This window comes from Culex quinquefasciatus, chromosome 1, assembly GCF_015732765.1.
Source record: "Culex quinquefasciatus strain JHB chromosome 1, VPISU_Cqui_1.0_pri_paternal, whole genome shotgun sequence".
NCBI lineage: Eukaryota > Metazoa > Arthropoda > Insecta > Diptera > Culicidae > Culex > Culex quinquefasciatus.
In genome coordinates, this window is record NC_051861.1 from 89529182 (window position 1) to 89544014 (window position 14833).

A 14833-nucleotide genomic window follows, 5' to 3' on the forward strand; every position below is an offset into this window, starting at 1 on the left:
ACAATTAATGGTAACGATATAATTATTCCTCATATGTTGGTATTATTTCAAACAGTTTTTGTATGATTGAGCCAAAATTAATTTTAGCGAAAATTTTCTTAAGTCCCGATGATTCAAACAATTGTTCAACAATTCATGGAGAAATATACCCGCATAAAGTTTTACTATAAACCTACAGTAGATTTTATGGTTATCACACGATAAATTCTATGGTTATTTTTACCATGATTCTACAGTAGCCGTTATGTTTTTTCACCATAGAATATATCTTATTTTGGGAATTTATTATAAAAAAGGGGTATTGTTAGGCACAGTCACCATAAAAATTTCGACTTTTCCCCATACAAAAAAAAAACAAAAACTATACATTCTACCGTATTTTCATTGATGCCTTTTCCGTCCAAAAAATTACCCTGACCATAGAAAACATCATACATTTATATTAAAAACAGTAACCATTACAATGGTTTGCACAGTAAATTCACAGTTTTTCATGGATTTTTCCATACTAAATAGTACGGTTGAAACTATATTCGTACATTGAAATAAATAATAACTACAGTATGATTCATTGTATTTTCATTGTATTTATTTTTTTCTCTCCACTAAATTGTACTGTAAAACATATATTTATACATTGAAATTAATGGTAAATATGGTAAGTTTTATAGTATTTTTTTTTTCGTTGATTTAAAATAATTAGTACTTTTTTCCGCGTCGTTTTCTTTTAATATTCTGCTTCAATCCGAACTTTCTGACGTTGTTCGAAATGTTTGTAGCCGGTGCCGGAACTACTGCTTCGTACTTGGGATGAACTCTCGCGTATTTATGAAGCACAATCCTCAGTGGAATAGGCCCCTGTAAAAGAGAAACACACTAAATTAGACATAGGGAATATTTTCATATGTTTGTTTCGGGACAAATGCTATTAAATTAGCTGTTACTAAAATTCTAAAATTCTAAAATTCTAAAATTCTAAAATTTAAAAATTCTAAAATTCTAAAATTCTAAAATTCTAAAATTCTAAAATTCTAAAATTCTAAAATTCTAAAATTCTAAAATTCTAAAATTCTAAAATTCTAAAATTCTAAAATTCTAAAATTTAAAATTTAAAATTCTAAAATTCTAAAATTTAAAATTTAAAATTCTAAAATTCTAAAATTCTAAAATTCTAAAATTCTAAAATTCTAAAATTCTAAAAATCTAAAATTCTAAAATTCTAAAATTCTAAAATTCTAAAATTCTAAAATTCTAAAATTCTAAAATTCTAAAATTCTAAAATTCTAAAATTCAAAATTCAAAAATTCAAAAATTCAAAATTCAAATTCAAAATTAAAATTCAAAAAATTCAAAAATTCAAAAATTCAAAAATTCAAAAATTCAAAAATTCAAAAATTCAAAAATTCAAAAATTCAAAAATTCAAAAATTCAAAAATTCAAAAATTCAAAAATTCAAAAATTCAAAAATTCAAAAAATCCAAAAATTTAAAAATTCTAAAATTACAAAATTTTTAATATCTCAATTTTCTTGTTTCCGAATTTCCGAATTTCCTAATATCCTAATTGCCTATTTTCCTTATTTCTTAATTTCCTAATTTCCTTAATTCCTAATTTCCTAATTTCCTAATTTCCTAATTACCTAATAACCTAATTTCCTAATTTCCTAATTGCCTAATTTCCGAATTTCTGGATTTCCTAGTATCCGAATTTACTAATTTTGTAATTTCTTAATTGTTAATTTTTTTAATTTCTTAATTTCCTAATTTCATAATTTCCTGATTTCCTAATTTCCAAATTTCCAAATTTCCTATTTCCCTAATTTTCTAATTTCCTAATTTCCTAATTTCCTGATTTCCTAATTTCCAGATTTCCTAATTTCCAAATTTCCTATTTCCCTAATTTTCTAATTTCCTAATTTCCTTATTTCCTAATTTCCTAATTTCCTAATTTCCTAATTTCCTAATTGCCCAATTTCCAAATTTCCTCATTTCAGAATTTCCTAATTACCTAATTGCCCAATTTCCTAATTTCCTAATTTCCAAATTTCCTATTTCACTAATTTTCTAATTTCCTAATTTCCTTATTTCCTAATTTCCTAATTTCCTAATTTCCTTATTGCCTAATTTCCAAATTTCCTTATTTCCTAATTGCCTAATTTCCTAATTTTCTAATTTCCTAATTGCCTAATTTCCTAATTTCCTGATTTCCTAATACCCTAATTTCCTTATTTCGTGATTGCCTAATTTCCTAATTTCCGAATTTCTCAATATCCGAATTTCCTAATTTCCTAATTGCCTAATTTCCAAATTTCCGAATTGCCTTATTTCCGAATTGCCTAATTTCTGAATTTCCTAATTTCCTAATTGCCTAATTTCCAAATTTCCTTATTTCATAATTTCTTTATTTCCTAATTTTCAAATTTCCTTATTCCCTAATTTCCTAATTTCCTAATATCCTAATTGCCTAATTTCCTTCCAAGATTCAGCATTTTGAGATTCGGTCTGATGAGCAGCTTTATATGTTTACATTAAAATTATATAAACATTTGTAATTATCAGTGGCATTCAAATTTGCAAATTCTATTATTTTATTTATTCATCAACACACATTTAACACAGGCACCGTGTCAATAAACGTCAAACGCTACTTTCTGTTTCTGTTATTTTCAGTTGCGTACCACGTGACCATCCATAAACCATGGCGATTGGCGATTGTCCACGATCCATACAAAAGATTTTTGTATGGACAATTGTCCACGAAGGGGTAACAGATTCCCAAAAAGTGTCGACGTGGTTTATGGATGGTACCACTCAACAAAATTCTTTTCGTGACCTTTTCCTTGACCGTTGTTTGAACGTTCACCGTTGAGCATTAACACACAACTTACCTAACGATTTTCGCCTCCAGACGAAACGACCATCCTGAACAAATCCGGCCGGAAGTGTCCGCAGCAGGCGCCGGGCCTGGTAGAAGAAGTCCCTGTAAAAAAAGAGGAACACACACAGTTTGTTCAGACCATTGCTCGCAAACTTGACCTTGACCATTCTCTTTTGAACATAACCAAACTTTTCCGCACCTCAGCAAACGTCAAATCAAAACAAATTGCTGCCGGATCTTTCCGGATCTCCCGTAAAAGATCCGGCAACAATTTTGTATGGCTTGAAGTTTGCGGAGGGTACCAAAAAAAGGTAAACAAATCACTTTGTGCATCAGCCAATAGCTTGGGAAATTTGCCTGAAAATGCCTGCTGCTGTTGCGGGTGCGATTCCGCCCTCTCCAAGTTCAACAAAACTCCAAATACTCACCCAAATATGCGAAAATTCCGCCATCCCGCCGTGCCGGTTCGGTCACCCGGTGTATTTGTTCCCAACGCCGGATGTTGTTCCTTCACGAGCACACGCGATTCGACTTCAGAATTTTTGATTTCAACTGCGCCAGCGCCACACAAACAGGATCAAACACGCGCGCGGGTGAAAAAAAAAATGACAGCCTTGATGACAGCTCGATCAACTATGGTGTGTTCGTTAGGGGAGCGTCGCCCAGATTAGGTGTCATGGTGCGTTCGTTAGGGGAGCGTCGCCCAGTTTAGGTGTCATGGTGTGTTCGTTTTGTGATCCTTAATATTTTTTGCCGTTTCTATTATTGAATAAAAATGTTTAAATGTTTAAATGATTAAATGTTTAAATGTTTAAATGTTTAAATGTTTAAATGTTTAAATGTTTAAATGTTTAAATGTTTAAATGTTTAAATGTTTAAATGTTTAAATGTTTAAATGTTTAAATGTTTAAATGTTTAAATGTTTAAATGTTTAAATGTTTAAATGTTTAAATGTTTAAATGTTTAAATGTTTAAATGTTTAAATGTTTAAATGTTTAAATGTTTAAATGTTTAAATGTTTAAATGTTTAAATGTTTAAATGTTTAAATGTTTAAATGTTTAAATGTTTAAATGTTTAAATGTTTAAATGTTTAAATGTTTAAATGTTTAAATGTTTAAATGTTTAAATGTTTAAATGTTTAAATGTTTAAATGTTTAAATGTTTAAATGTTTAAATGTTTAAATGTTTAAATGTTTAAATGTTTAAATGTTTAAATGTTTAAATGTTTAAATGTTTAAATGTTTAAATGTTTAAATGTTTAAATGTTTAAATGTTTAAATGTTTAAATGTTTAAATGTTTAAATGTTTAAATGTTTAAATGTTTAAATGTTTAAATGTTTAAATGTTTAAATGTTTAAATGTTTAAATGTTTAAATGTTTAAATGTTTAAATGTTTAAATGTTTAAATGTTTAAATGTTTAAATGTTTAAATGTTTAAATGTTTAAATGTTTAAATGTTTAAATGTTTAAATATTTAAATGTTTAAATGTTTAAATGTTTAAATGTTTAAATGTTTAAATGTTTAAATGTTTAAATGTTTAAATGTTTAAATATTTAAATGTTTAAATATTTAAATGTTTAAATGTTTAAATGTTTAAATGTTTAAATGTTTAAATGTTTAAATGTTTAAATGTTTAAATGTTTAAATGTTTAATTATTTAAATATTTAAATATTTTAATATTTTAATATTTTAATATTTTAATATTTTAATATTTTAATATTTTAATATTTTAATATTTTAATATTTTAATATTTTAATATTTTAATATTTTAATATTTTAATATTTTAATATTTTAATATTTTAATATTTTAATATTTTAATATTTTAATATTTTAATATTTTAATATTTTAATATTTTAATATTTTAATATTTTAATATTTTAATATTTTAATATTTTAATATTTTAATATTTTAATATTTTAATATTTTAATATTTTAATATTTTAATATTTTAATATTTTAATATTTTAATATTTTAATATTTTAATATTTTAATATTTTAATATTTTAATATTTTAATATTTTAATATTTTAATATTTTAATATTTTAATATTTTAATATTTTAATATTTTAATATTTTAATATTTTAATATTTTAATATTTTAATATTTTAATATTTTAATATTTTAATATTTTAATATTTTAATATTTTAATATTTTAATATTTTAATATTTTAATATTTTAATATTTTAATATTTTAATATTTTAATATTTTAATATTTTAATATTTTAATATTTTAATATTTTAATATTTTAATATTTTAATATTTTAATATTTTAATATTTTAATATTTTAATATTTTAATATTTTAATATTTTAATATTTTAATATTTTAATATTTTAATATTTTAATATTTTAATATTTTAATATTTTAATATTTTAATATTTTAATATTTTAATATTTTAATATTTTAATATTTTAATATTTTAATATTTTAATATTTTAATATTTTAATATTTTAATATTTTAATATTTTAATATTTTAATATTTTAATATTTTAATATTTTAATATTTTAATATTTTAATATTTTAATATTTTAATATTTTAATATTTTAATATTTTAATATTTTAATATTTTAATATTTTAATATTTTAATATTTTAATATTTTAATATTTTAATATTTTAATATTTTAATATTTTAATATTTTAATATTTTAATATTTTAATATTTTAATATTTTAATATTTTAATATTTTAATATTTTAATATTTTAATATTTTAATATTTTAATATTTTAATATTTTAATATTTTAATATTTTAATATTTTAATATTTTAATATTTTAATATTTTAATATTTTAATATTTTAATATTTTAATATTTTAATATTTTAATATTTTAATATTTTAATATTTTAATATTTTAATATTTTAATATTTTAATATTTTAATATTTTAATATTTTAATATTTTAATATTTTAATATTTTAATATTTTAATATTTTAATATTTTAATATTTTAATATTTTAATATTTTAATATTTTAATATTTAAATATTTAAATATTTTAATATTTTAATATTTTAATATTTTAATATTTTAATATTTTAATATTTTAATATTTTAATATTTTAATATTTTAATATTTTAATATTTTAATATTTTAATATTTTAATATTTTAATATTTTAATATTTTAATATTTTAATAATTTAATATTTTAATATTTTAATAATTTAATATTTTAATATTTTAATATTTTAATATTTTAATATGTTAATATTTTAATATTTTAATATTTTAATATTTTTATATTTTTATATTTTAATATTTTTATATTTTAATATTTTATATTTTAATATTTTAATATTTTAATATTTTAATATTTTAATATTTTAATATTTTAATATTTTAATATTTTAATATTTTAATATTTTAATATTTTAATATTTTAATATTTTAATATTTTAATATTTTAATATTTTAATATTTTAATATTTTAATATTTTAATATTTTAATATTTTAATATTTTAATATTTTAATATTTTAATATTTTAATATTTTAATATTTTAATATTTTAATATTTTAATATTTTAATATTTTAATATTTTAATATTTTAATATTTTAATATTTTAATATTTTAATATTTTAATATTTTAATATTTTAATATTTTAATATTTTAATATTTTAATATTTTAATATTTTAATATTTTAATATTTTAATATTTTAATATTTTAATATTTTAATATTTTAATATTTCAATATTTTAATATTTTAATATTTTAATATTTTAATATTTTAATATTTTAATATTTTAATATTTTAATATTTTAATATTTTAATATTTTAATATTTTAATAATTTAATATTTTAATATTTTAATATTTTAATATTTCAATATTTCAATATTTTAATATTTTAATATTTTAATATTTTAATATTTTAATATTTTAACATTTTAATATTTTAATATTTTACTTTTTTTAATATTTTAATATTTTAATATTTTAATATTTTATATTTTATATTTTATATTTTTATATTTTAATATTTTAATATTTTAATATTTTAATATTTTAATATTTTAATATTTTAATATTTTAATATTTTAATATTTTAATATTTTAATATTTTAATATTTTAATATTTTAATATTTTAATATTTTAATATTTTAATATTTTAATATTTTAATATTTTAATATTTTAATATTTTAATATTTTAATATTTTAATATTTTAATATTTTAATATTTTAATATTTTAATATTTTAATATTTTAATATTTTAATATTTTAATATTTTAATATTTTAATATTTTAATATTTTAATATTTTAATATTTCAATATTTTAATATTTTAATATTTTAATATTTTAATATTTTAATATTTTAACATTTTAATATTTTAATATTTTACTTTTTTTAATATTTTAATATTTTAATATTTTAATATTTTTATATTTTTATATTTTTATATTTTTATATTTTAATATTTTAATATTTTAATATTTTAATATTTTAATATTTTAATATTTTAATATTTTAATATTTTAATATTTTAATATTTTAATATTTTAATATTTTAATATTTTAATATTTTAATATTTTAATATTTTAATATTTTAATATTTTAATATTTTAATATTTTAATATTTTAATATTTTAATATTTTAATATTTTAATATTTTAATATTTTAATATTTTAATATTTTAATATTTTAATATTTTAATATTTTAATATTTTAATATTTTAATATTTTAATATTTTAATATTTTAATATTTTAATATTTTAATATTTTAATATTTTAATATTTTAATATTTTAATATTTTAATATTTTAATATTTTAATATTTCAATATTTTAATATTTTAATATTTTAATATTTTAATATTTTAATATTTTAATATTTTAATATTTTAATATTTTAATATTTTAATATTTTAATATTTTAATATTTTAATATTTTAATATTTTAATATTTTAATATTTTAATATTTTAATATTTTAATATTTCAATATTTTAATATTTTAATATTTTAATATTTTAATATTTTAATATTTTAACATTTTAATATTTTAATATTTTACTTTTTTTAATATTTTAATATTTTAATATTTTAATATTTTTATATTTTTATATTTTTATATTTTAATATTTTTATATTTTAATATTTTTATATTTTAATATTTTTACATTTTTATATTTTAATATTTTTATATTTTAATATTTTTATATTTTCAATACTTTTATTACATGATTCGCATTATTTAAAAAAATCGTTCAAAAAAAGTTCACACTATGCAACTATAACATTACAATTAAACTTACTGTAAAAATTTGGGAAAAATGCATTATGAGATTTCCAATAACAAAACCATGTTATTTGCTGTCTTTATGAATTTTACGGTAGTTTTATTGTTTCAATTTATAACATTTCCAATAACAAAACCATGAAATTGACTGTAACCATGAAATCTACGATAGCTTTATCGTCATTCCAATGAAGTTCAAAAAAATCAACCATAAACTAACCATAGATATTATAATATCTATTGTAACTGCATGGTTTTGACAATGCAAATCATCATATAATTTTATGCGGGTAACTTTTCGCCATATGGTAAGGATTTTTCGGAACAGCTATTGTTAAAACATAAGGGTACCATAGCCGACGTAGTATTTCCAACTTGAAGCTCAGCGAAAAACTCCTAAGTCCCAATAATCCAAACAATTGTACAACAATTCATGGAACGATATAACTGTTCGCCAAACGCTTAGGATTATTTGAAACAGGTATTGTATGATTGAGCCAATTGAACTACAGCAAAAAAAAAATCCTAAGTTCGAATAATTCAAATAATACTTTAACAATTCATGGAACGATATACCTGAATTCAGCGAAAATTTTCCTAAGTCCCAACAATTCAAACCATTGTTCAACAATTCATGGAACGATATACCTGAATTCAGCGAAAATTTTCCTAAGTCCCAAAAATTCAAACCATTGTTCAACAATTCATGGAACGATATACCTGAATTCAGCGAAAATTTTCCTAAGTCCCAACAATTCAAACCATTGTTCAACAATTCATGGAACGATATACCTGAATTCAGCGAAAATTTTCCTAAGTCCCAACAATTCAAACCATTGTTCAACACTTCATGGAACGATATACCTGTTTGCCATATAGTTTGTATGTAAAGCTAATTTATTTTCGTGATCATTTTTATAAGTCCAAATAATTTAATCAATTGATTGACCATTATCAGAACGATAACTGTTCGCCATGTGATTGGTCTATAATTTATTTGTATGGTTCTACCATACATGTAACGATATATTTATGATAAATTTTGAGGACACATTTCATAATAAAATGCATTTTAAACCGCCAAACGTTATGTAACTGAGATAGCTCAATTAGATAAGGCGGCAGCACCACGGAAGAATCAACAGGAGACATCATCATCAAGCGGTAACAAATCCCGGACATTACAAAAAAAAACGCTCACCATTAATAATCATATACTTACCATTCCCGTTAAATCCATAGTTCCCAAAACATTTGTAAAGTTTATTTTTTGGCTCCTCCCTTTTCAAATGGTGTCGGTAAGTGTCGGTAAAGCAGTTCACCATTTAAAATCATATTTTATTAATTTGTGGTACGGTTCACATAAAATAAGAATTGAACAGTTTGGGGTAGGGTATGACTATGATCCACGAAAAAAATCATAAAAAATGGTGATTTTTTTCTGAATGACTTTGAAAAACTATTTGAGGATGTTTACTGAAATAGTTATCCTAAATCAAAAGGTTATTTTAAAGTTCAAATGGTTAACTTCGATACGCGATATTATATATCCGTTCGAAATATTGTAATGATTTTTTAATATGTTCCATCAAATTCAACCAGGTTTTATTAATATTTTGAATAAAATTTTTGCCTCGGAGCATAATCCTCATTTCAGCGCCCATCATGCAAAAAATAAAGTGATGTTAACAATACGGGGTGCACTTTCTTGGAAAACCTTTCCAATCATTTGAAGAATCTCGAATTTGAATTTTGGTAGTCACGTAGCCACGTTGTTTATGCACGAGCCCTATCCGAACTATCCGAAGAGATTTTCCAACACAATCAAAAACCTAAATCAAAAACCTAAACTATTTCGGATGGGGTCCGTATACATTTTTGATGGGCTGAAAAATAAGATTACCTCGACCTCAGCCAGGAGAGAGCAAGCACCACGTTGATACCACCATTTAGCAATGCGCGGTGGAAGTAAAACCAGGCAAATTCTTTGTCCCTGCAAATCTTTTCTTGATCCAGGTGGAGCATCCATTCGGCCAGTTTTCCCACAAATGGAAGCAACCCGTATGCCGTGCTTTAAAACGCAGGAGATTCCCGACAGCGGCCCCATGTTTGGATCTACCATGATGCAAAAATGGTACAGTCAAAGCAATAGCCCAAATAAACCATTAAAAATCCGCTATTGGCGGACATCTGTCCTCCCTGCAACAACTTTCCTTGCAAATCCGATCAATCGTGGTTTGATCACCTCTATTCCAATCCAGCCAACCAAAATCGAACCGATTAAACATCAGCATCGAAAGCCACCCCAGGCAAACGATCCGCCGCTCTGTTCTCCAATTCTCCAATTACAAAATACAAACCCAATACGAAACCTAGTTTCCGAGCAGAAATTCACTAAATTTTATAACACTTGCGACGACAGATTTGTTGTTGTTGTTTGTTTTTGTTGCGCCGGTTGCTCACAGATGAATCAGCGAGAGCCTAGGGCGTTTGCGAAGAAGGAGAGAAATGTCAAAACGGGGCGATACACGCAAAATGTTAGTTGACCATTTTGAGGAATTGCCGGAGATTACCACAGTTTATTTGGGAGGTGTACACTGTAACTGAAAATCGCACATTGCTAATGCGTTTCGCACTTTTTCATACGAATTTTTCAGTTCAACTACGTTTACCAAAAAAAATGTAATCGCAGTTGAACTGAAAAATTAGTACACGGTTAGCTGGAGGTACTCAAAATCAAGTTCAAATCCACTGTCAACTTGGTGTTGCTTTTGGTGCAACGATCGTTGGAGGAGGAAAGTTTGTTTTGATTTTTTATCTTCCCTTTGCCGGCAAAGTTTTTTTTTATAGGATTTTTTCGTTTAGCCCGCGACAGCCGCAGCAGCAGCATCGGCTGGCAGTAACGAAACTCTGGGCATGACGTCGGCCATCAGTTTGGCGGAAACGAAGCCGGAAGACCACACCAAAACGGTGGAGCTGCAGAAGGCGCTCGAGCTAAACCACCGGATGGAGATTCTGCCCAAGCTGAACACGCTGGTCAAGCAGTAAGTGCGCAATGTTTCCATCTCAAAGAACATGTCGCGAAGCTCGGCGGGAAGATCTACACTTTTGGGTCGTATCGGCTGGGCGTTAACCACAAGGGAGCGAATATTGACGCGCTGTGTGTGGCGCCGCGCAACATCGAACGGCTGGACTACTTTGGGTCGTTCTTCGAGCTGCTGAAGAAACAGCCCGAGGTGACGGAGTGCCGCGCCGTCGAGGAGGCGCTTGTGCCGGTCGTCAAGATGAACTTTGACGGCATCAAAATTGATTTGCTGTTTGCGCGGTTGGCGCTGAAGGAGATTCCGAACAACTTTGACCTGGGCGACGATATGCTGCTGAAGAATCTGGACCCCAAGTTGGTGCGCAGTCTGAACGGGTGCCGCGCCACCGACGAGATCCTGCGGCTGGTGCCCAACATTGACAACTTTCGGCTGGCGCTGCGTTCGATCAAGCTGTGGGCGAAGAGTGAGTTGAGCTTTGGTTGGTATCTTTTGGGGTTTTTGTTAATATTGTGGTTTTCTTCTTTTCACTGTTTTTTCTGTTTTCAGAGCATGGAATCTACTCTAACTCTTTGGGTTACTTTGGAGGTGTGTCGTGGGGTATGCTGGTGGCCAGGACGTGTCAGCTCCCGAATGTCGTCGCGGCCACGCAGGTACACAAGTTCTTTCTGGTGTTTTTGCGCTGGAAGTGGCCCCAGCCGGTGTTCCTGAAGCGGCCGGACACCGTGAATCTGGGCTTTCAAGTTTGGGATTCGCGGGTGAACGTGCAGGACCGGTTCCACCTGATGCCGATCATCACGCCGGCATATCCGCAGCAAAACTCGACCTTCCACGTGTCTAGCTCGACGCGGAAGGTCATGCTGAACGAGTTCAACAGCGGCATGCAGATCACGGACGAAATCATGCTCGGCAAGGCTGGCTGGGACAAGCTGTTTGAGGCGCCGAGCTTCTTCTTCAAGTATCGCTACTTTATCGTACTGCTGGTGACCTCGAACAACACCGACGACCATCTCGAGTGGTGCGAACTGGTCGAGTCAAGATCCGCTACCTAATCCAGAACCTGGAGCGAATCCTGCACATCAACCTGGCCCACGTCAACCCGAAGTGCTTCGAGCAGCAGGAGTAAAACCAAAAGGACGACGGCGGCGAGGGCGCAGACAACACTCTGCTCGCTCAGGTTCATGGGGTCAGAGCGGTCAGAGAACCTGAATGTGGACCTGACCGAAAGCATCCAGAACTTTACCGATGCCGTGCACAAACATGCGGTGCGTTGAGCGATTCTACAGCCAAAAAAAACGCGTCTCTAACCGAGTTGATTTCTTTCAGGTCCCATCAAGGTCCTCGAGACGACACGCGACGGCATAAAGATCGAGGCGCGGCACGTCCGGCGGAAGCAGCTCAACCAGTACCTCGACCCGAACCTGCTCTAGCGGGAGCGCAAATGCGCAAACGACCTGCTCAGAAGAAACTGTAACTAGAGCGAAATTCGACGGGTTTTGATTCGCGGTGTTTTGGTGAGTGATCGTATCACTATGGCAGCGTTGGGTTTTTTGGCCGCCGTGGAGCAGTTTTGCTCCACAATGTTAACACATTATGGCCAGAACAAAACAGTGTTTCTAGACTGGTTGGACGAAATCACTGGTATCGTGGCACCTATGCCGATGTCGATTTCGACTCTCCGCTAGGTCAATTTCAATTTGCAGTCATCCCTCATATTCGGAACAGTTTACAGATCGGCCAATGTTCAAAAAATCATAGCAAATCGATAATTGAACTTAATGATTCGCTTTTACCTTCATTTGAAAGCTTTTTTTGCGATCTTTCGAATGCTGTATCGAACAACTACAAATTTTAACTTTTATATCAAGTTTTTGAAGAAAAACTTTGACCCTTGAAATCCACAAATTCGGAACACTTTTTTCTTACGGATGTAAACAAACTTTGATTCTCTCCAGGAGTACATATTTGTAACAAAATAATGACTTCACACACTTCAACCAGTGAAACTCAAGCTTAGTGATGTTTTATCCATGGTCTGATAACTTTTTTGTAAAAATATCAGTAAAATTCAGGTGTTCCACAATTGTGGGAGGCACAATAACATCCCACAATTATGAAACAGGCAATTTGGAGGCAGTGTTTTGCTGCTCTGAATAAAATAGTCTTGAAATGAAGTTTTTTGTTCAAAAAGTACTACTTTTACTAGTGAAATAGCAAGAAAATGGCCAAATAAAGGTCCTAAAAATAGTAGGGTCGAGAGAAAAGCTGCATTTGGCATGCTATTGACAAATTATCACAAAAGTGTTCCGAATATGTGAATGACTGTATCAATATGTTATATTCAACGCAAAATAATATTTGCCTTGCATGTTCTCTCTTTTCTCTTTTCTCGCTACGCTTCGTTACCTGCTCTCGCGCAGGCAAGCGCAGCGCAGGCAAAAACAGTCTGAAGTGAAACGTTTGTGCGGCTGGTCGTTGTTTACGTTTTGTGCGCAGGTATAATTTTCAAACAAATCATTTAATTTACCAGATACTTTGTTTATATTTTTCTTGTTGATCATTTCAGCGCCGTGGAGAACTTGATAAAAACGGAACAGCTGGTGCTGGAGAATTCGAGCGGTAATCAAGAGATCTTGCCGGCAGCCGGCCGACAGTATTGTTCCGCCGAGGATGCAACCAAGCAATCAAACGATTGGCATCAATCAATCTGAATCATCAGATAAGTACAGTAGTTGTTCGGTAACTGGGCTGAGAACGTAGCCCAGTCACCGAATGTTGCTCGTTAACTGGGCTGAACAAAAAATAACGAGGGGACCACCGATGAATAATATTTTCCAGATGAAATATAAAAATAAAAGTTACTCAAATTTATTTACAATGCTCACTTTTCATATTTTTTTTATTGTAACTTGAAACTAAACAAAAGTTTGAAAAAAGTTTTTATTTATTTATTGAAAATGGTTTTGGCATCCATTAACCCCCCGGTCATTTTGGTTTGTTTTGGTTTTTTGACGTTTGTCTGCTTTTTAACTGGGCTACGGCCCAGTTATCGAGCGCCCAGTTAAAAAGCAGCCCAGTTAAACAACGCCCAGTTACCAAACAACTACTGTATTTGATATTTGAATGTTACATTCTACTCGATACTTTGTGATTGTTTTTTTCTTACATTTTCAGGTTTGGACGATTTTGGCAGTATGATCAACTAAACAGAATCAACATTCAACTAGAATTCAAGCCTAGATTCAAGCCGATAAAGTTAACATATTATTGTTGTGAACCATCCGTCAAAAAGTGAACAATTCTGTAAAAAAATAGGTAGGTAAAAATTTAAGAAAATTTTTTAAAACTATTTCTCAAAAAGTTGTAAATTTGTCCGATAAACTTAAATTTACCATTTGAAAACTATTTCTGAAATAGTGAAACTGGGAAAAAATGTAGGATAAACCTTAAAATAACCATATGAAAACTATTTCCAAAATAGTAGCGGTAGGTAAAAATAGCAAGAAAAACCCTAAAAAACCATTTACAAACCCTTTCTAAAATAGTAGACGCAAGGTTAAAATTTGTAAGAAAAACCTTAAAATACTTTTTAAAAACCATTTCTCAAACAGTAAAAACCGAGAGAAAAAGGTCGCTTTTTCGCG

At 26.8% G+C, this 14833-nt stretch overlaps 1 long non-coding RNA gene and 1 pseudogene across 1 annotated transcript; one reads left to right on the forward strand and one right to left on the reverse strand.

The window, feature by feature from the left end:
* Positions 1-673: 673 nt before the first annotated feature.
* LOC119765390 lies at positions 674-3463 on the reverse strand. Its single transcript, XR_005276692.1, has 3 exons — positions 3306-3463; positions 2888-2979; positions 674-858 (listed from the first exon to the last, which is right to left on the reverse strand). It is a non-coding gene; the product is annotated as an uncharacterized LOC119765390 (long non-coding RNA).
* Positions 3464-9541: 6078 nt separating this feature from the next.
* On the forward strand, positions 9542-14005 carry LOC6044423 (annotated as a pseudogene).
* Positions 14006-14833: the final 828 nt, after the last annotated feature.